General features: G+C 40.5%; 2 long non-coding RNA genes across 3 annotated transcripts in view; one reads left to right on the forward strand and one right to left on the reverse strand.

Annotated features, from left to right (window-relative positions):
• Positions 1–23,355, forward strand: part of LOC117974497 (uncharacterized) — a 313,480-nt gene that overhangs the window by 200,269 nt on the left and 89,856 nt on the right. The gene's annotated exons all lie outside the window — the stretch shown is intronic.
• Positions 432–23,355, reverse strand: part of LOC117974493 (uncharacterized) — a 51,805-nt gene continuing 28,881 nt past the window's right edge. Inside the window, exons 3-6 of one of the 2 annotated variants that reach the window (XR_004664511.3) lie at positions 18,217–18,357; positions 15,426–15,548; positions 11,534–11,626; positions 432–7,814 (exon numbers count right to left, since the gene is read on the reverse strand). This is a non-coding gene — a long non-coding RNA (uncharacterized LOC117974493). Of the gene's footprint in view, positions 11,627–15,425; positions 15,549–18,216; positions 18,358–23,355 lie in introns of both variants that reach the window. The other variant, XR_004664510.3, reaches the window with a different exon arrangement.

Raw genomic sequence — 23,355 nt, forward strand, 5'->3', positions numbered from 1 at the left:
TAGGAGGGATATCATTTCTGAGGCTCTCCATATCCTAGCTTCAGGAATATGCTTTTGTTAGGCCTGCTAGTCTGAGAAGGGATCCTAAAATTCAAGATAGTCCCCCCTCAATGGGGCTTTGGGCAAAAATTATGTCTTTCTGATTGGTGAGCCTGGGTGCCTGAAGAAGGGAACAGAATCCTGAGGTTCATACTAGAAATCATTCTTATAGGAGAAACTAGAAAAGCACCAGAGACAGGGAGTGGTTTTTAGAAGCAGGACTAGCCTCAGAGAAGAGAGCCAGGAGGAAATTTGTCTGACAGACATTAGGACCCAGGAGGCAAGGGTCAGGATAGATAGGATAGATGGGCGAGTCTCACTTAGGTGACATGACTTTGAGAGTTCTGCTCATGGCTACAGGGTCAACCAACTTTTTGTTGGGACCCCAGAGCTGAACGGCTTTCCTCTCTGTCCACCCTTGGCTCAGCCCAGAAGTACAGGAAAAGCACAAGCTGGTTCCAGGCAAACCAATGCTCCCAACTCTGAAGAGTCAGGGGTTGTTAGAGAGCCCTTTCCTAGAAAGCCTGACACCCGTGTCTTTAGTCTGGTAGCCACACTATTTGCTTTTAACTGGCCGACAGGTGCCTGGTATTCAGCCCCTAAATTCTAAGGAAAAATAGGACAGAATAGCAAGTGAAAGGGGTCCGATGGTACTCACTGCTTGGCAATGGTCCCTTTGTGGTCAACAAGATGTGTCCAGATTTGGTTCCTTCCAGTGGGTTCTTGGGCTCACTGACTTCAAGAATGAAGCCACAGACCTTCGCAGTGAGTGTTACAGCTCTTAAAGGTGGCACGGACCCAAAGAATGAGCAGCAGCAAGATTTATTATGAAGAGCAAAAGAACAAAGCTTCCACAGTATGGAAGGGGACCTGAGTGGGTTGCCACTGCTGGCTGGGGTGGCCAGCTTTTATTCCCTTATTTGTCCCCACCCACATCCTGCTGACTGGTCCATTTTACAGAGAGCTGATTGGTCCATTTTACAGAGTGCTGATTGGCGTGTTTACGATCCTTTAGCTAGACACAGAGCACTGATTGGTGCGTTTTTACAGAGTGCTGATTGGTGCATTTACAATCCTTTAGCTAGGCACAGAGTGTTGATTGGTGCGTTTTTACAGAGTGCTGATTGGTGCATTTACAATCCTTTAGACACAGAGTATGGATTGGTGCATTTTTACAGAGTGCTGATTGGTGCATTTACAATCTTTTAGCTAGACACAGAGTGTTGATTGGTGCATTTACAATCCTCTAGCTAGACAGAAAAGTTCTCTAAGCCCCGACTCAACCCAGGGAGTCCAGCTCGCTCCACCTCTCGCAAACACTGCATGTTCTCACCCATAAGTGGGAGTTAAACAATGAGAACATGTGGACACAGGGAGGGGAACATAACACACCAAGGTCTTTCAGAGGGTGGGGGGGATAGAGGAGTGATAGCATTAGGAGAAATACCTAATGTAGATGACAGGTTGATGGGTGGAACAAACCACAGTGGCACATGTATAACTGTGTAACAAACCTGCATGTTCTGCACATGTACCCCAGAACTTAAAGTATAATAAAAAAAAAAATAATAAAGCCCCACCTTGTATGGATCAAAAAGGTAATCTACTTTGCCATCTTCTGCAGTCCCATTTTAATGTAAATGTTTGTTTGTTTACTGGAAGACAGCATATTTTTAATCAACTAAAAATACAAATTCTGTCCTTTCACCGTACCTCTCCAAGGATCTCCTCGTAGTATCTCTCACACATATAATGTCCTAGGAATAAAACTGATCCTGTGTGCCCCTCCCTTTCCCATTTAACCTCTCTCTCTGTCACTTTCCCCCCTCTTCTGTGGTATCTTCAATAATCCCAAATCTAACACGCGTGTGTGGTTGCTATTAGGAGAGCACAGATCCAAATAGAAGCATGCTCCATGTTTTATTTTGTTGCACGACGCATTCAGCTTATTGCATCTGCATGATTGCTGGAGCCTCTGAGAATGCTAATTTTCCATCTTATTCTTCTTAGCAAAATGTGCTCAAGGAAGAATGTAGCTGCCCAACCCATGGGAAAATCAGAAGATAGAGTCGGGAAGCTGAGAGGGTTAATGTCTCTGTAGCAAAGTTGCTAGTATCTTCTGTGAAGTGTCAATGTCTTGGTATTCTTTTTTTCCCTACCAAAATTGTGCACGTATGTGACTCCAGCTTTCCTTACAAGGGGGGTTGTGACCCCCTGAGGGCCTCCATCTGTCTGCCTGGAACATGTGGTCTCATCAGTGTGGCAGTTCACTGTGGCTAGAGCTCATTAGAGAATGTGCTGACATTGACTACCAGCCCCTACGTTCAATTCTTTTCTTGAGGCTCCTTGTCTTATACATTGAGGGAATCTGGGGTATAAAAAAAGAAAACAAAATTTCATGTGCTTTAAGAGACTCTGATACAAAAACGTAAATCACAAGTGGCTCCGGGATAGGAGATGGTGTGACTTCTGAAGCTGAACTTGAATAGAAGACAAGTCTATTTTAAACATTTCTTTGTTACAAAATATTCAATAGACCTTTCCCCTTGACCAAAAGCTACCATCTCCAACTCCAAATAAATAGGTAAGTATCTGGGTATTCTCAAAGTATGTCAAGTTAAAGTGTTTTGTGTTTTTTTTTTGTCAGAATCTGAAAATCCATATTTTTAGTCACATCTGTTTCAAAGCATGACTAGAAATAGCATGAGTGCTGACATACTGGGACATTTTAATTCCTAAAACTTCCAGCTGGAAATTCAGCAAAAACTGTTCTCTTGGCACTTCCCAAGAAACGTTGCAGTTTCAGAGCAGAAGGTGAATCAGAATAAAGATTGGGGGATGCACCACCACCACCACCAAAATGACAGTAACAGAAAACAGCTATTGAGATGTTTCGGTATCAAAGGTTCAGCTTTTATTTCATAGTGTTTTATTTTTTAAGTTGCAGCAGGAGAGCTGTCTCAGTTCCTGAGACTACAGATGGATAAAAACAGATTTTGGGAAAGGTGGAAACTTTCTTACTTCCTGGTTAGAAAAACCAGCACCAGAGGGAACATTTTCCATTATCCTAAAACCTTTCATTCCCTGCCCATGTGTCCCTGGACGGCCCTCACCGGTGAATTTGCATTGCCCCTTGGTGTGTAAACAGGCCTCCCCAAACACATTTCCTCCTTCCCAGCAAAGCGTCCTGCTGGAGACAGCACGTTGGCTTCCTTTACAGCTCACGAAAGCTCTCCTCCCAGCCTCCCTGACCGCTGGCTGTTCTCCATGCTCTGACAATTAGAGCCCATAGCTGGATTTTCTAAGAAGAATCCAGGTTTTCAATGCTCTGTTCTCCTTGTTGAAAACTGCGTTTGTACATGGTATAGCACAAGCCCTGATGGTTACTTTGTATGCTAGAATCCCAATTCCAGTATTTATGAGACCCAGCTCCTTGCCTCTTTCGGATGCTTGAGAAACCTTCAAGTAGCATTGTACTCTGTAAGTTTGCCTTTGCATTATTGTCCTGTCTGTGCATTTGGAAGCAGATTTGAGCCTGACCTCTGTGTGTGTGTGTTGTCTGTGTGTGTGTGAGTGCATGCCTGTGTGTGTGTCTGTGTGAGTGTATGTGTGTGTGTCTATATGTAAGTAGGTGCATGTCTGTGTGTCTGGGAGTAGGTGCATATGTGTGTGTGTGTGTATATCATGAAAGGGTGCAAGTCTGTGTGTGTGTGTGAGTGGGTGTCTGTGTGTAAGTGTGTGTATGTGTTTATGTGTGGTGAATAGGTGCGTGTCTGTGTGTGTGTGTGTGTCTATGGTGAATGGGTGCATGTCTGTGTGTGTATATATATGTGAGTGAGTGGGTGGGTGAGTGTGTGTGTGTGTGTGTCTGTGTGAATAGACGAGTGTCTGTGTGTGTGTGTGACAGTGCATGTCTGTGTCTATGTATAAGTGAGTGACAGCATGTCTGTGTGTGTCTGTGTGAGTGCATGTCTGTGTGTGTGTCTGTGTATGTGTCTGTGTGTGTGTCTGTGTGTGTGTGTGTATGTAGCAGGGAGTAGAGGAGCTTGGACTGTGGGTGAAACATGATAGAATATAATACATGGAGGTGTCACGGGGGTTTTCTATAAGATTATCTGGTGAAGTGAAATGTCACAGAGCTCCCAAAACAAATATACTTCTCCAACCAAACACATCAATTGCTCAGTGAAGTCCTATTTTCTGTCTAGGGAAGGGGGAACATTTCCCAGCGGGGTAAATCGTAATGGATCACATGACGAGATAGCACAGTGGGTTCCTTAGGAGGAAATGCTCTGGAAAATTAACACTTTTCGGTGATACACAGAACACGACCCCCCATCCTTTGCCCTAGAAGGGAGAAGGCTCTCTGCAGGCAGTACAGGCTGTGCGGAATCTCTCCAGTAACCATTCCTCTAATGTGGCAACGCCGCTGCTACCCTGGGCTCCGAGAGCGCAGGGCTAATTGTACGGTGTCAGATGGTAGGTGTGTCCGTGGTACGGTTTTAAGAGGCACATCAGTGCAGCTTTATACAACATAATAGGCGCTGATTAGGCAGCCGCGTGGCGTGGCATCGGCATGTGTGTCGCAGACTGTTAGCTGCCCGCGCTGGGGCCCACTTGAGCTGCAGAAACACACAATGGTGCCTGGGGAGATGGCGGCTGCAGCTCCAAATCTTTTCATAGGGGATTAGCTCTGGCTCTGGGGAAGGGTGGGGCGGGAGCAATTGCAGAATTCCCCTGCGAGGCCTGGCAGACGACCAAGGGCGACATTCTGGTCAGCTGTGACTCCGACCTGAGTGAGACCCTTTTGTCTGCTGCACTCCCTACAGCGGGCGATTCTGCACCTGCGTGGGGTCCGGCAAGCCCGGGAGGCCAGTCTCCTATTCCCAGGCAGCCTGTGTATATAGGCTGCACACAGTGTGTGATGATCGTGGAAAGCAGGACTGTGGAGCTTTGCTGTTACTGCTGACAATATTTCCTGCCTCCCCGTCGTGTTCTAACCCCCCTGTCTCGCGTGGTACCAGTGCCCAGCTGCGGACCAAGGCTGGCTTTCCTCCTCGTGTTTCCTTTACGCGATGTCACCAATCCCCAGTGCTTGTTCTGTAAACGGTTGGGGTTTGGTTTGGTTTTTGTGTTTCTGAGTCACACCCTGCTTTCCATTTCCAGAGTTACACCCCTAAGCCGGCCCCCACACCCTCATGCCAGGATTCCAGGCCCAGAACCTACAGCTGCCAGAACAAAATGCCTTCAACAGCAAGTGTCAATTCTGCTGTGACCTGCACTTCAGGCTGTCCAGCAATGACCCGCTCCCCTCCACCACCCCGTCTCATCTCTCAGTAATTCCCCAAACAGAGCTTCTAGTGCTGATAGAAGGGGCTGTCTTTCTCTCTTGTACCTATAGTTTGCTTGCTTTCCATTTTGCACCTTTGCCCTCGTTTCTGTATTCTATCCTTGGAATATTCTTTATTTTACCTTCTGTAAAAGCTACGAGATGCACTATCTACTCAAGATCTGTCTCTGTTAAAATCATCTTTCCTGACAGTCATATTGTTTAGATTACGGGCTGGAACTGTGTAGACTGTCAGTGCCTAAGTGGCTAAAAAGAAAAGCCCTGGCCCCAGGTAAATCCAGGTTAGAATCCTGGGTCTGCAGGAGACGGAGGTTACAGTGAGCCGAGATCACGCCACCGCACTCCAGCCTGGGCGACAGAGCTAGACTCCATCTCACCAAAAGAAAAAAAAAAAAAAATCCTGGGTCTGTGTTCTGGTCTATATCTCAGCTTTCCTATCCAGAATATAGAGAAGATCCACAGTTCCTCTCAACAGGATTTCATGGGATAACGTAAATACCATGCCTGACATGTGCGCAATTAAGAAATGTTTTCATTTGTTTTTTAATAATTTCAACTTGTATTTGAGATTCCAAGGGTCCATGTGCAGGTTTGTCCCATGGGTATACTGCATGACACGAAGGTTTGTGGGTGCAAATGATCCTATCAGCCAGGTAGTGAGCATGGTACCCAGCAGGTAGTTCTCAGCCCTTGCCCTTCTCCCTCCTTCACCCATCTAGGGGCCTCTAGTGTCTGTTCTTCCCATTTCTCTGTCCATGAGTACCCGACGATTCACTTTCACGTATAAATGAGAATATGAGCTATTTGGTTTTCTGTTCCTATGTTTATTTGCTTAGGATCATGACCTCCGGCTGCTGCATCCCTGTTGCTGCAAAGGATATTATTTTGTTCTCTCTTTTTTTTTTTTTTTTTTTTTTTGAGGTGGAGTCTCACTCTGTCACCCAGGCTGGAGTGCAGTGGCATGATTTTGTCTCACTGCAACCTCTGCCTCCTGGGTTCAAGTGATTCTCATGCCTCAGCCTCCCGAGTAGTTGGGAGTACAGGTGCACACCACCATGCCCAGCTAATGTTTTTTGTATTTTTAGTAGAGACGGGGCTTTTGCCATGTTGGCCAGGCTTGTCTTGAACTCCTGACCTCAGGTGATCCACCTGCCTCAGCCTCCCAAAGTGCTGAAATTACAGATGTGAGCCACTGTGCCTGGCCTATTTTGTTCTCTTTTATGGCTGTACATTATTCCATGATGTATATGTACCATTTTCTTTACCAAATCCACCACTGATGCGCACCTAGGTTGACTTCATCTCTTTGCTATAGCAAATAGTACTGCAATGAATATATGAGTGCATGTGTCTTTTTGTTATAACAATTTCTTTTCCTTTGGATATACACCTAGTAACAAGATTGCTGGATTGAATGATAGTTCTGTGTTCTTTGAGAAACCTCCAAACTGCTTTCCATAGTGCCTGAAATAATTTACATTCTCACCAATGGTGTATAAATCTTCCCTTTTCTACATGGCCTTACCAGCACCTGTTAATTTTTGACTTTTTAATAATAACCATTCTGACTGTTGTGAGATAACTTCTTATGGTCTACTTAGAAATTTTTACAGCATCTCTGAGCCTGGGTTGTACTTTGTTATTTATTAATAAATTATTTACATATGGAGATCCGTGTAAGCCTTAAGCAGCCCAATGACAGAAATCAGTGACCATACATCTCTATCCTTTGACGTTGTCCCCAAATCACTTAGCATTCAACTCTACACAGAGGCAACATTCAATATATATTATAATGCATGTCTTGCTGGTACTAAGAATTCACAAGTAGAAAATCATGTTCTATTGCTTTCTGTATTAGAGAAGAGTTATTTTGCCCCTCCTATTTTTATTTTACCACCTTAAAGTCTACACCAATTATGGGAAAGAGCTTATCTGTGTATGTGCTATAAAATTCAAGTGTTCAATGCAAAATTCAGCCACACTCCATTTTTGTTTACTCCTTCAACCTTTCTTCATCACATCTCTAAAATTAGAATAAAGGTGAGAGGACTTTAAAAATAAAACTAAAAAATATATCTAAACTAACTGTGAATTATAAATCAGCCTTTATATGTTGTTTTTATTGCTTTCTGTATTCATCTTCATTTTAAGTGATGATATCGTAATATTCACTAAGATACGAGATTTTCTTAAGTTGTATATGTTTTTCCTAGTCTTGAAAGTCTACTCTAGGTTTACCTGACCGCTAAGGCTGCCACTTTACCATTGTGCTTATGGGATCTACTCTTTTATTAATAAAAATAATACAAATAAAAATAGTCAATAGGCATTAAGCACTTACCCTCTTGACAGGCATTGCATTACTTTGGGTCTCCAAGATGGGATTAGACATGCACAAGTTTTACTGAGAACAACTAAATAGCTGTGAGGGATAAAAAGAAGGAAAGCAAAGAAAAGAGAAAGAACCTTTAGAGAGTGATGCAGATTGGGTAGGAAGAGTCTCAACCTGTAGGACAGTTCTAAGAAAGTTGCAACCAGGATGAGGGGAGGCCTCAAGCCAAGTTGCTCCTTAAAAGTATTCCTCTTCTTGCAGAAGTTGGGCCTGCATTTAGACCTTTGTTGAACACGGGGAAAGATCCAGGCAGTCAGCCACTGGAGGCACCTGTCAAATATGTTTCCTGTTGTGGGAGATCTGAGAGCTGCATTTTCATGGCCACCATATGCATGCACTCACTTCATTTCACAACAGATAAAAACCAGAGAGTTGATGCAACTTTCCCAAAGGCATGCCACAGATGAGTGACATAACTAGATTTTAGCATACGCTGTCTTATTTCAGAGCCCATAACAGGTAGGTAAATAGGTAGGTAGGTGGAAAGATATAGATGAAAAGAATATGTAAAAACCAAATATTTATAGTGTACGTAATATGCAAATATTGAATTCAAAATTTGATTCTTTTTTTTTATAAATGTCATAAATCATTCTTAATTCCCCAAATTTGTCATACAAAATCATGGTTATTACTTTGGAGAGTGCTTGACTTTTGTACCAAATGGTGACACATTTGAGAAGACCAAAACTTCAATCTCTTCTCTCTTTTTTTATATTTAAAGTCAGCACTTGCCTATATGATAAATGGTAATGTCTCATTTTTAAATACGTGAATAACATAGGAATCTCCTGAAATGGAGCTACACTTTTATCAACCAATTTCCTATTGAAAATTCTTTTTTTCTGTGGAATGATCCTTCAGGAGTACCAATAATTGCCTGAGGGTTTTTTTGTGTGGGTAGTTGCTGTTTTCCGGCTTCATTACTACATTATATGCTTCTGTTGACCACTTGTATTAGTTAGAATAAGGTAAGATGAGGTAACAAAGAAACCCAGGTATGAAAGGAGACAGATGTACAGAAATGTCCTCTTGCATGTGATTATTAAAGCTCCTTACATCTTGTGGCTGTGGCAACTCCTATAGAAAAAAAAAATCATTGTGTTCCACAATTAGGAGTTTTTTATGGACTAGATCTAGATGTGGAACATGGCATTTTTGCTTCCATATTAATTTATACAGCCACAAAAAACTGCATGGAAGACTTAGAAATATAGTCTAGCTTTAGGCACAAAGGAGGTGTCAACTAGTTTTGGCTAGCTAGCTGGGAGTCCCCACCAAGTCATGTGGAATATTCTTGTAATGTCATCAGTACTCCAAGTTCTCCAAATTAAGATTCCTTTTCATCTTAATCTTCTCACTGTTAGGCAGGTTCTAAAGGTCCTTTTGCACATATAGGAAGCCTCACTTAAATATCTGGTTAAAAAGTCATGACTTTTTTTTTTTTTTTTTTTTTGAGACGGAGTTTCACTCTTGTTGCCAAGGCTGGAGTGCAATGGTGCAAACTCGACTCACCACAGCCTCCGCCTCCAGGGTTCAAGAGATTCTCCTGCCTCAGCGTCCCGAGTAGCTGGGATTACAGGCACACGCCACCACGCCCAGCTAATTTTGTATTTTTATTAGAGGCGGGGTTTCTCCATGTTGGTCAGGCTGGTCTCGAGCTCCCAACCTCAGGTGATCCACCTGCTCAGCCTCCCAAAGTGCTAGGATTATAGGCATGAGCCACTGTGCCCGGCCTTAAAAGTCATGACTCTTACTAAGATCATTGCTGCTCTACCCCAGAAAATCTGGTTCATTCAGAAATAATCTTCATTTTAAAATGTTCAGAATAGACAATTAGGGGCAAAAGCCTTATCTCTCTTTTTTAATTACCATTTTTGTTCATGAGGGTATTTTGTAAGGTGGCAGTATGACTATGGCCCTTTCAGGTTAAGGATTCTCTGCTTCTCTTTTATCATCACCTCATCACCTTAATTCCTTGAATGTTGGAGTGGCTACGAGTGATTCAGCAGAATGAATGCTGAATTGGAAGTTAGGAAAGAGGGAGCTAATTTCAGATGTGCCGTTTCTTTGTCACAGAAACACCAACAAGTAACTTATCTCTCTTGGCTTGTGTACCCTAATCTGTAAATGAGAATCTTGCCCTTCTAATTTTATAGAGTTATGGTGGGTAAAGTATGAATATGCTTCGGAAACCAGGGCTCAGATGCCACGGAGTGGCAATCTTTGTTATACTTTCATCAGAAGGTACTAGATGAACCATGCTTTTTTATCACGGTTATGGACAAGGCACTATGGAGTAATAAACACGAGTTAGGATCCAGAAGTTAAATGTTGAAGATAAAAGAAACAACCATGAAAATATGATAAAAGATAAAAGATAGAGCTTCAAGGAAAATATGAAAGCAATCACAAACTAAAACCTGGCAGAGCTGAAAGGGTGTTAGAGATAATCTTTTGATTAGCAGGATGTGAAATGAATTAGAGGAGTGCCTCGCCGATCAGTTCTGCAGCAGTCTCTGGGCTATGCCTTGAAGTACCCAACTCTGCTGGAGCTCCCAACCCCACACTGAATTCTTTGTGTATATGCCTTGGGTTTCATAAGGTTAAAGGTTACCTTAAAGACCCCAGACCCTGAACCCTCAGGGAGAATCATGAGGGAAGCCATGATGCCAATTTATGATTAATTTGAAAACCAAACTTTTGCTGTAACTGAGATTTCTTATATTAGTAGCAACATATTTTAAAACATCCATTGGTTTGCAGAGGTTTTATGACATCGTGATGTGTGGGCACAACTTGATTTGCATATGAGCTAACAAAAAGTTCATATGGTCATTAGAATGTGTGATAATTTGTCTCATGAACAAATATGAAAACAAAATGAGAGCACTGGCCAAGACTACACAAATAACTGCACAGTGTTCAAGGTTGGCCAGCTGAACAGTGCATAGACTGCATGATTTAGGGGTGCTGGGATCCTGTTAAACCACAGGTGTGATTGCACTATAATTATTGGTGATTTGTACTTTTTTCAGGTTTTTTAATTTTTCAAGTATGATACTGACATTTTTGTATTTGAAAGCTGCCAGCACAGAGAGACAGAAAATCCCCACAGATATTGGAAGAAAATTACATTGTCTAACACTGAATAATATCACTTGCATTAGTTAGGATTATGCTAGATGCTGGTCCAAATAAACTAAAAATATCGATGCATTAACCCAACAGTAGTTTAGTTCCCACTTACGTAAAGTCCATTTGGCAGCAGGATGGAATGAGGACTCTATTCCACGCAGCCATTCAGATACTCAGACTGCCGAAGCCTCTACCATTTTTCAGTACAAGCTTCCACAATTACTCTGGGTATCAATATCTATTCAGCTGACAGAGAGACATGTATATGGGACATTTTTATGAGTTAGACTTGGAAGTACTTTCTTTTACTTTCTGCCCATTCCATTGGTCATAGATCAGTCAGATGACTACACCAAACTGAAAAGGATGCTTTGAAATGTACCATATTTGTACACTTAAAAGGCAAATGAACATTTCTGAAGATGAACTACCTGACTCTGTTTGACGCAGGAACTTACATTTGTATAGTTCTTGTATCATTATAGATCTCTTTCATCTGCTTTGACTCACTGGATTATAAACCGCCCTGTGAATTATTTTAGTCTGCATCCTTATTTCAGCAAAAAGAAACAGAGGTCCAGTGGTTATGTGAATTTCCCATCATCACATACCTGGTAATTTGGGGATCTAGGATTCAGCTTCAAGTCTTCTAACGTCAAAGCCCGTTTTCTTCCTTTATGTTGCCCTGTATACTTCTCTTTGCTCTGTGTTTTAATTGGAAAGAAAGAAAAAAACACGGGAATTAATGAATCCTGCCTTAATGTTGCTTACAAGAAAGCATACAAATAAAACTGCTGAGAAGTAATTACAGAACAGCATAGAGACAAACATAGCATAATATATTAAAGGCCAAAAGCAATGAGATTTGGTAGGATAATTCATCTAAGGCTACCACACATATAGCATTTACTTAGTCTGAAACCTGAGCTTTCTATCTCAGTTTTCAATAAGATTTCTTGGAAATAGAAAATATTCTAAACATAGTTCTGAAAGCTATTTCTTGTCCTGTTCCTAAACATGGATTCCACAAAAAACTGATTCAATTCCTGGGATCTGATATATTCTCAAGCAGTGATTCATGGAGCATGCTAAAAGAAGAACAGTTCTGGAGGATACAAGAAAAAAACTCTTATGAAGTAAGAAAAAAAATAGGTTTAATAGTTTTAGATTTAGCCAACGTATATTGAGTACCTAATACACACTGGACACTGCAGATGATTTCACACATATTATTTTGTTTGTTCAAATGCAATTACATAGAAGCAAAATAGGATTTGTATTGTCTGGAGATATAAATTATTTATTATCCTTGGATCTCTTTAGTATGAATAAATGATATTTGGCTTTTGTGTTTTTGCAGGTTATTGCAAACTTTCCAAAATTTTGCTGTATTTTTTCATAAAACCTTAGATCTTAGAACAAGAAGATATATCAAAAGGACATCTGGTTTACCCCTCTATTCTCAGGAAATGAGTGGTGTTTTCCTATTCACTAGCCGTGTTACCAGGAGCCACTCACTTTTCTAAGCCTCAGAATCTGCATATGCTAAATGGTAGTTCTAAAACACCCTCCCTACCTTCTGTGCCGATAGCAATAAGCATCATATGTTGTGTTTTCTAAACTGTAAAGCAGTATGCAAGGTATATATCAGATAGTGCTTGATCACCATTTAACAGAGCAGATGACTGAGGCTCAGAATGGTGAAAAGGACTTCCTCGGTGTCACAGAGTCAGGGAGAAGGCCATGGAAACTTAGATTCTTTACTTCCAGGGCCACCTTTTTTGACATCAACTTTAGCTGCTCCATATTCAAAAGACTTGAACAGAATTTTTGGTTTCTTTTGATCTTTCCCACGATTAAAGTAGGTAAAATATCAATGTGGAATCATTTTGTTCAGTGGATAAAAGAGAGAGAAACAGCAGCCTCCCCTGATATTGTAGTGAGGGGCTGGCTCCAGGAACCATTGTTTGTGCATTTAAATCACAGAAATCTCAAGAGTGCTCAACTGAGCTCTATTTGGTAAATCTCGAACAAGACTTGCAAACACAACACACACACACAATTTAGGAAATTGAAGACCTTGCATTATTTTCCCAGTTACTAGGAGAATGGCCCCAATTTATATTGGGGGGGTCAAGTTCTACAGGCTCATATGACATAGTTTTTGCCCCATAATAGGATAATTATTAACTCCTTATATTTTCATTGCAGCTAGTGTCAAATACATATATATAAAATATAATATATAATGCAAATATATATATACACACACACACACACGTCTAAGGGTCAACTTTGGGAATTGATTTCATATTCTAGTAAGAATGAGCAAGTAACAATTTGGAACACAGAATTTTGGCTGAACAAAGAGACACTCAGGGCAGGCTTTTTTAATAAATGGGGGGAAGAGCAGTTGTTAAGTGTGCCCAGAATCATTGTGGCATCAGGGGCATTTTGATCAATTAAAATAACAAAGTAATTAACACCTGCTGTGTGTTACAGTGGGGAACAAGGTAAGTTGCCATTCTCTTGGAAGCTTCTGGTTTCTACAAATCCTGCTCTGAAGGAGAGGCACAGGGAAGGTCAATGTGCTCACAAGTAGGTCTCTTGCCAGAAAGAAGAGGCCTACAGAACATGTTCACAAATTTGAATATACATGTATATCTGTTCTTGCACCCTTCCAAGGAGATTTTGGTCTCTATAGGATGACATTTAAAGGCTAGGCCAAATAATACTTAGCTCTTCTGGACAACATCTTTTCACTCAGATGTGGTATTTTTATGTATTTCAAAAAATAGAAGTTCCTTCGATGTCAGTAAACAGTGTTTCTCGAAAACCTGATGTTAATGGCTGGGTGTGTACTGTCAGAATTCTTACACTGAAGTCTGAAATCCACAGAACCTCAGAATGTGACTATATTTGGAGACAATTGATTTAAAGAGGTAATTAGGTTGAAATGAGGGACTGAGGGTAGGCCCCAATCAAATAGGACTGGTGCCTTTTAAGAAGAGATTAGGACACAGAGATGCACAGAGGAAAGACCATGTGAAGACAAAGCAAGCAGGCGGCCGTTCACAAGCCGAGGAGGGAGACCTCAGGAAAAGCCAATCTTGCCAACAGCTTGATCCTGGACCTCTGAACTATGAGAAAATAAGTTTTCTGTTGTTTTAGCTGCAGAGTCCATGGAACATTGTTGTGGCAGCCCTCGCGAATGAACACACCTGAATTCCAAAGAAGGATACTGCCTCTGAAGCTACAATTGTGTAATTTTGGTTGAAATTATTGTCATTATTTGAAAGATTTCTCTGTGTTAGACACACAGGAAGATGTGTGGGTGCACAAGCGGAAAGACAATGCCCTGCTGCCAGGATGTTAGCAAGTTAAAAGAGTCTGCTATCTCCCTCCCAAAGGCGGAAAATCCATTAAACCAATGTACTTAAGAGCCCATTGTTCCGAAAACATTCATTACTAAAATTGTGGGATAAGAAGGGAAATGAAAAAGAATAAGAAACTATCAGTTTTACTAGTAAGCAAAAGACTGGATTTTGCATTATAGTTGAAAAATCACAAACTTTCTAATCTGAAAAGCTGATGTTTTGCCCAGACTATAGCATTATCTACTTGCCATGTTTTAGATACATTTTGTCGTCTTTTGGGCTCCGATTTTCTCTCAGACCCTTCAAGTGGTGATTGTCTCTAGCTTCTGCCTTTCCACTTTCACAAATGAATATTGTTATGAATATTATGGCTGGGTTTGTACACTCTTCTACCATTGCTCACCTGCTAGCTGACTGGAAGAGTATATTTTCCTGCAACTTGCAAAAATACATACTGACGTAAGATTGAAAATCATTAAAAGGGAGAAAAAGAAAAGTCAGCTATATTACCACTTTCTGAAAAAAGAAAGTATGGTATTTGGGGCTGTTTTCTCTGTTGTAGTGTAGGTGCACAATTCTGTTTTATTTTCCTATATTGGTATCATAATTGTTTTATGCCCTGATTATCAATGGATATTGTATCACTCATACTTTCCATCTGTTGAGTAGTGATTAGGACAACTAACCAAATATTGCTAGTTATCCCAAATTCACGTTCATGATAAGATACCTGGTCCCCCAGGGTTTGGGTGGGGCTGTAGGTTTATTTTGGTGAATGAAGTGTCCGTGAAAATAATTTGTGTCATTTCTGGGCAACAGCACTTATGATTGGCATCAAATCCACCAAAGCTGTTTTCCTTTCTGCCATGGAACTAGTGATGATCAAGGTAGTGCCTTTTCTCTTAGTCTCTGTTAATTTCTTATGGCTGATATAATGAACCACCATAAACCTGGTGGCTTTAAACAACACACATGCGTTCTCTTACAGTCTGGAGGCTAGAAGTTCAAAATGAGTATTATAGGGCTAAAACTAAGATGTTGGCAGAGCTGTGCTCCCTCTGGAGGGCCCAGGGAAGAATGTGTTCCCTTTTACAACATCTAGAGTTTGATTCCTCCAAATCCTTACCTTTGCATGATGAATCCTTACAATCATGGTCTCTTTCTCCATCTTCAAAGCCACCATCAAAATATCTTCTCTCTCAGATACTGCCTCCCTCTGCTTCTATCGCATGGCCTTCTTCTCTTCTGCCTGTAGTTAAATTCTCTCTTTACTCTCTCTTATAACAATACGTTTAGTTATATTTAGGGCCCACCTAGATAACCCAAGGATAATCTCCTCATCTCAAGATGCTTCATGTAGTCACATCTGCAAAAACCCTTTTCTACGTAAGGTAATATTTAGAGGTTCCAGGGATTTGGACCTGGTTATCACTGGGGGTCATAATTCACCCTACTGCAGCCTGCATCCCACAGTGAGGAGAAGTGGAACAGAATTCCCATCAGCCCAACATAGACGTGTGTTGTAAGCACTATATAAACCTGTATTTCTATAAGCCACTAGGATTTGGGAGGTTGTTTTTGGTGTTATTGTTACCACAGAAATAACTTGGTACATACAGACCAAGAATGGTATAATTTAATATTTTTCTACAATTTTACTTTTAAATGGCTGTGTCTTTTTAAAGACTTCCGTATAAACTATATTTTAGTTAATTTAATGACTAAACTATTGGATTTGGCATCATGTCTAATATTTCCATGAATATGTTAATAGATAAACCATTGAGTGCATCTCTGATTATCCTTTTATGGAAAATTTCTAAGGAATTCCTGGATCCAAGAGTACATACACATCTAAGGATGTTTCACCTACGGTGAAAGGACTTCCAGAAATGATTACGTCCATTGACACCTCAAGAGTAGCATTTGAGCAGAACCATTGATTTTAACCCTCTCTCAGGGAAGGCTTTGGAAAAAGAAAAGTAAATAGCCTGTAAAAGTTTTAGCTAGTTCAATAAGATAAACTTGGGATGTTGAAGCAATCAATGTTATGTGAAGTTTCCGAGTTGTTTTAGGGGTTATACTAAATGAAGCAGAGGTCCTATTTTATGGTTCTATTTCTAAACACACCTACCCTGATACATTTCCTGTATATAGAAATGTGAAGAGTGTCAGGATGAGGTGGGGTAAATGGTGAGTACAGAAACGACCTTGGTGAGAAAGTAAACTTGCTCAGGTAGAAAGGGTCTGATTGAAGATGAAAACAGAATTAACATGTATTGATCACATTTCACGGGAAGGCCCCATGTTGCAGACTGTTGCCTATATTTTCAGTAGCTACTCTTCTTTTCCCAACCCCTTTGTAACTTTTGAATGCCTTCCACTTTTGTTTGCGGGACTGGCTCTGTGTTTGGAGGAAGGGAACTGTGTCTGGCCAATGAAGTGGTGACTTTCTCACTACCCCATCCATCACTGGGGTGGAGTAACTGACAAAACACAGTGACGCAGCCCCTACCCCAGCAGGAGCTGGGCGTGTCATCTGCCCAGGCACCTGATCTTCGCTTTCCAGGGCTGAGAAAATCCAAGAGCCCTAGAAAGACAGATGTCGAAGGAACATGCTGCCAGGCAGAGATAGCAGTCATTTTTCCATAGATTGACTATGTCTGCTTCTGTCTGCCTCCCAGCCCCCCATCCCTTTCACACTTTCCAGTACTGTTTAAAGCCGTCATTTCAGGCTTTGTCTGTTTGATCGCCTGTCCCCTTTGTCAGACCCAGGGAGCCATTTGGAGGCAATGGCAGTGGCCATCTGTGCTGCTAGAATGAGGCTCTTTTTTCATCACTTACCTGTCTTTCCCATTCCAGAGATTCTTGGCTTAAGGGAGGCAGGTACCTCACTATTCTGGGCACACTGCCACCAGCAGGGTGGGTTTCAAATCTTGGGCCGGCCTTTCAGGTAGGAGGCTCTACAGGGGATTATGTTTTCTTGGCATTTTTTCCCTCTATCCCCAGAGCACTGAGATTTTAACTTGGCTGTCCCCATCGGCTTGCTCTAGTGAACCCTCCACTTTAAGGGATTTACTCTTATCCTAAAAGTCAGGCCAGCCAAGGCAAATGAGATTCAGCATCATCTGAACAATAGGGAATGATGAATGGGCTGCTCTCCATTTCCTGGGGAAAACAAAGTATAAATCCAAGCTGAGGAGTGGAATTAGGATTTAGCACAGGGTTTTCCAGATTTCAGAATACTCTTAACAGATACTCAGGCCTGGAGACAGAGCCTCCAGTTGGTGTGTGCCACTCACACTCTTTTAGGTTGTCTTGGGTCACATGTGCTTTCACTTTAAGTAAAAAAACAAGCTCGGAAAACCAAAGTCTTTCACTTTTGGGCCAAATAGAGGGGAGTCTGTTTTCTAAAAATGTACCACCTGGGAAAAATGAACCTCACATAACCCAGAAACTACATGAGCGCAGCAGTTTTCTACCATGGCTTAATTTTCTCTTTGAAAATATTGGCAAAGATCAGTACAATTAGTGGTAAGATTGGAATATTTTAACATCTCAAAGCTATTTGGTAGATAGAAGGACAGCATGAAGGTAACCTTTGCAGGCCAAATACAAAAATCCAAGTTGAAACTTGGGCTCATGACTTGTCCCTATCTCATGAGCGATCTTAACAAGTTACTCAAACTCCCTCTCTCTTCATTTGTACTTAAACCAGGGAAAGTAATATTTTTCTCCTCCCTAGCTCATGGCAAAATCATAAGCATAAACGTAATTGGCCAGGTGCAGTGGCTCATGCCTATAATCCCATCACTTTGGGAGGTGGAGGCAGGCGGATCACAAGGTCACAAGACAAGATCGAGACCATCCTGGCCAACATGGTGAAACCCTGTCTCTACTAAAAATACAAAAGTTACCTGGGCGTGATGGCATGCACCTGTAGTCCCAGCTACTTGGGAGGCTGAGGCAGGAGAATTGCTTGAACTTGTGAGGCAGAGGTTCCAGTGAGCTGAGATGGTGCCATTGCACTCCAGCCTGGTGACGGAGCTAGACTCCATCTTAAACAAACAAACAAAAAAGTAATTAATGGTTATGAAGACCTTAGAAGCATTGCAGTATCATAAAAATGAAAAAATGTATTATATGGTAATAAATCCTTAGTCATCTAGACAATTTTAATTAGAAATTGATGCATAACAGAAAGACACACTACTAAAGTTTACATTTGTACTATATGTGAAGAAGTAGTTCGTTAAGTAAATAGAAAGGATAAACAAATTTTAGAAGCATGTTTACATCAAATATATGTAATTAAAAGCTCATGAGTAATTATTTAAAATAAAAGGTGGGAGATCTCCAAATTAATCATCTACTGGCACAACCATAACTTAAAAAGATAACAATTTATATTAAATAAATGCAATCAGCTATCATATCAGCCCTAGATATTTATTAGGGTTTTTTCATCCCTTTTCCCCATCTCCATTTTAGAACTTGGCTATAATATAACCTGTCAATTATATTTTTGTTTTTCACTGAGTGCAAAGGAATCTTGGCTCACATTTTAATGAAGGATGGATACCTATAAACATGCAATGACTATTATTGTAAAACATGTGATGGTCATAGAGAAAAAAGAGCATTTAATTCCCACAAATGACATTTAAGTTGAGCTTTATACATGAGTACAATTTTAGTAGTAGTGATGGGAAAAGAGCAGTTTTGTGGGAAAGCGTGAAAAGAAAGCTTCTAAGAACATGATGTTTTCAGAAACTGCCAAACAGCTCAACTCTGTTGGATAGTAAGATACAAAATAAAACAAAACAAAAAAACAGATAAATAATAAGAGACACTTTGAAAACCACAGAGCATGACATGGATCCATCTTTCAGTGCCATGTTGTGGAGTTTAAAATTTATTCTGAAGAGATCAAGAACATTCGGATATATTTAAGAAAAAGTGTTCTATAATGAGACTTGTGATTTTGGAAAATCTTTGGAATGAGACTTGAGAATGGTCTCAAACACAGAGAGAGATTTGGAGTTAGGGTTAGGTCAGGGAAAGCAGCAAGAATATCTGTGACACACTTAGTTGATCAAGTTTTGAGGCTAAATTAAAGAAACCCTAATATGAAGCCATTCATCAAAATAATGACATGTGGGGTGTAGTGGCTCATGCCTGTAATCCCAACACTTTGAGATGCTGAGGGGAAAGGATCACTTGAGCTCATGAGTTCGAGAGCAGCCTGGGCAACCAAGTGAGACCCTGTCTCTGCAAAAATAAAAATAAAAATTAGCTAGGTGTGGTGACCTGTACCTGTAGTCCCAGCTACTTAGAAAAATGAGGCGGGAGGATCACTTGAGCCCAGGAGGTTGAGGTGGCAGTAAGCCCTATTCATACCATGGCACTCCAGTCTGGGCAACAGAGTGACACCCTGTCTTTAATAATAATAACTGCATTTTTTATTTCCTATAGTATGAAACAGAAATAATTGAGAATATATCTGTATAGATATAAACAGAGCTAAACATATAACTTGTGGTCATTAAAATTAAGAATATTATTTAAGAAGTGTAGAGAATCACAGGAATAAGGGTTGAGAACACAACAAAAAAGCTTGTTAACAAATGGGAGGTAAAGAAGGAGAGTCAGTGAAAGAATCCAAGAAAAAAATCTTTAGGGGAAAATTAAAAGCACAAGGTACCTGGAATGTTACTGATGCCAAGGAAAAAAAGCATTTAGGAAAAAAACAATTTTTTTGGAAACTCAGATACCACAGAGTCTGAATCCAGTGAGGCTTAGGCCATTAGCATAAACATAGAAACATTTATGACCTTTGAAACACAGTTTCAGAGGAGACAAAGAAGGGACAAAATGGATGGCATGGAGCAGAGAAAATAGCACAGGATTGCATGATAAGCACTGTGGATAGCAGGCATTTTCCTCTTAAAACCAAGTTCAGAGAATGGAGGATATGTACTGAGGATAAAGAAAGAAAATCAGAGGAGAGGGTAGGACTAAGGATTGAAGAGAGCTAAGAGATCAAAGAGATGGTTCATAAAGACACGTCCTTCAGAAAGTGAGAGCAGATGGTTTTACGTGTTCAGGTGCATGTGCATGTGGAAAGAAAAATTGCTTCAAATTTCTTGGTGTTAGAGAAAAATATATTGGTACTAAAACTATTGAGTTTCGAAGTAATGACAAAGGAAATTGGAGGACTTCACATCAGTTGTACTTGCTTTTCTTCTTTAAAATGAGAGCTAATTGGTAGGAAAGGATGCAGGAAGGGTAGTTTGGGCATGCCAGGATGATTAGAAAATACTCAGACAGTGGGCCGAGCGCAGTAGCTCACACCTGTAATCCCAGCACTTTGGGAGGCCAAGGCAGGCGGGTCACGAGGTCGGGAGTTAGAGACGAGCCAGACCAACATGGTGAAACCCCATCTCTACTAAAAATACAAAAATTAGCCAAGTGTGGTGGCATGCCTGTAATCCCAGCTACTCAGGAGGCTGAGGCAGGGGAATCGCTTGAACCTGGGAGGCGGAGGTTGCAGTGAGCCAAGATCACACCATTGTACTCCAGCCTGTGCAACAGAGTGAGAATCTGTCTCTGTCTCTTTCTCTCTCTCTCTCTCTCTCTCACACACACACACACACACACACAAATAAATAAATAAATAAGAGAAAATAGACAGTGGAATGGGCAAGGGAATTAACCGGGGATTAAAAGTAATAGTGACAAATAGCGTCTAGCTCATAGCTGATGTGGAATCACATGAAGTCCTTGTATTTTGTTACCCATATCGATTTTTTTTAAAGTAAAACATGTTCGACATGAAAATATGGAAAGGATTATAATACAAAGGAGAACAGTGTTAACCACAATACTACCAAATACAGATAAATGATCTTATATCTCAATGTATCTATTTATCTATCTGTATCTATCATTTTGTATACATGAGTGAGTGTATACTAATATGCTATTTTTTAAAAAAATTATATAAAAGTGATCTTTTATTACCCAGGGTCGTGGCAGGGAGAAGATGGCATATCACTCAAATGTGGTGATTGAGGAGAGTCTAAGAAAGTGTCCATTTATAACCATACTGGTAGAGTAAAGTAACCAAGAAAAATTGGTGAATTATCCAAGGCTAGTCACAGGTTGGGATGAGTGAGAGGACTGAGGGAGTAGGGAAGAGCTTTCAAGAAACTCGTAAGACCCATAGCTTTACAGAGGGTCATTCAACAGGAGCCTTGGCCACTGGTAGTGATGTAGCCATTGCTGACCCATGCCTCTGGAGAGAAGGGCTGAGGATATAAGTATTCTGAGAGATTTCTCCTCCTACCCTCTCATCTACGGCTGATGCCTCATACTGGCTGACTCCAAAGAGAATTCAGAGCACAAGTGAGTCTGGGTGATGCAATCCATGGAGGCTGTCTCCAGCAGGGCGGAGATGGGTGGAGTAGATCTGGAGGGGACATCAGAGAGGCAACAAGTACCACATGTGTTTTTTAGGATTGGAATTTAGCATCCCTGAAGCACAACCAAAAAAAAAAAAAAATAGTTGGTTGAGAATCGATCTTGTATCTTAAATCAGAAAAAAAGGCAGATTTTTTTTAAAGGATAAGACAATAAAATCTAGAGTACTCAGAGATAAGCTTGAATAATTCAGATCATAGCTCAACATTGTTCAAGAGAAAAGTGTTCAAATTCAATAAGACCAGCAATTTTTTTTTTTCTCCTTGTCATTAAGAGTAGGGAGTTGAAATAGCCTGCTGGACCTAGGGGCTCTTTTCTGGAGAATTTCCAGAATTATTTGGAAGCAAATGTAAAGACAATTCTGGTATGAAGTCATTAAAATATCCCAGATTAAATGGAAGTAAGACCCTGAGTATTGTTGTAGATGTACTTTTGTTTCATATTTTTACTTTTCTGAATCAACATGTGTCTTACAATAAAAATAATGTTTCTTTTTTTCTTTTCCAAAATTGGTTTTTATATTTGTGTTTCCTCTTACAATCAAAGACACTTTACCACATAGGAAGTATGGTAGTGGTGAAGAAGTTATAAAAAACGACAACCCAAAAAGTCTGAGATTGACGTGATAATTACTAAAACAAACTTTCAATCAAAATGCATCTGAATATTCTTTTGGCAGGTGCTTATTTATGTAAATTGAATGGAAGATGAAGTAAGCAGATTGCCATTTAAATCTTAATTAAATTAAGACTTTTAGAGGTCTCAATAAATGGGACAAAACTAAGCAAGATGAGGGAAAAAAATTAAGAAGCAGCTTTGCTCAATTTTTAATATATCACTTGCAGCCCAAATTAGAAGATGAGGAAAAAGAGATAAAGAAGGGTCCTCTTAAGATTCACTGGGGGCATTTTTGAAATTGCATCAGCGATATTTGTACCATAGCCATCCACTCCACTATTATCTACAACATAACCCCACAGTTTTCAGGAAACTCCATGTCATTCAGCCATGCATCTATTAGAAATGCAAAGCATTCTTGCTAAGAGAACTCAGTGTAAAAGGGCAATGTTGGAATTGGTATATATTTGGGACAGAAACCTTCCTTTGAAGCCCACTGGGAATCGTGGGGTAGATGTCATAATTCTAGTCTCTTAACCTAATCAGGTTTCCTCACCCTATTCTAAATACTTGGAAACTGGCAGATTTTATGGTTGCCTTACATAAAATCTGTGGTAGTTTCTCCAGTATGACGGTTCTGTCGTAGACTTTAAGTAGCTTTAGAAGATATCTGTGTCAATCTTTTATATCCAAAGTTTAAATGACTTATGCTCAATAAAATGAATTCAGCATTATTGTACACACTGCTTTATACAAGCCTCTAGGGTTACAGAGATAAAATCTGCAGTGTTTCCCTGTCAAAGAATTTACATTCTGTTATTAGAAGCAGTTATGTAAATAAATAAATGTCACACAGCATACCACATGCTATAATTCCAGCAGAGTTCAAAGTCCTCCAGGAGAGAAACAAAGCAGGAAATATCTGACTTTATCTAGGAATAACTGCAGCAGATTCT

The sequence above is a fragment of the Pan paniscus genome, chromosome 8 (genome assembly GCF_029289425.2).
Source record: "Pan paniscus chromosome 8, NHGRI_mPanPan1-v2.0_pri, whole genome shotgun sequence".
In the NCBI taxonomy this organism is placed as follows: Eukaryota; Metazoa; Chordata; class Mammalia; order Primates; family Hominidae; genus Pan; species Pan paniscus.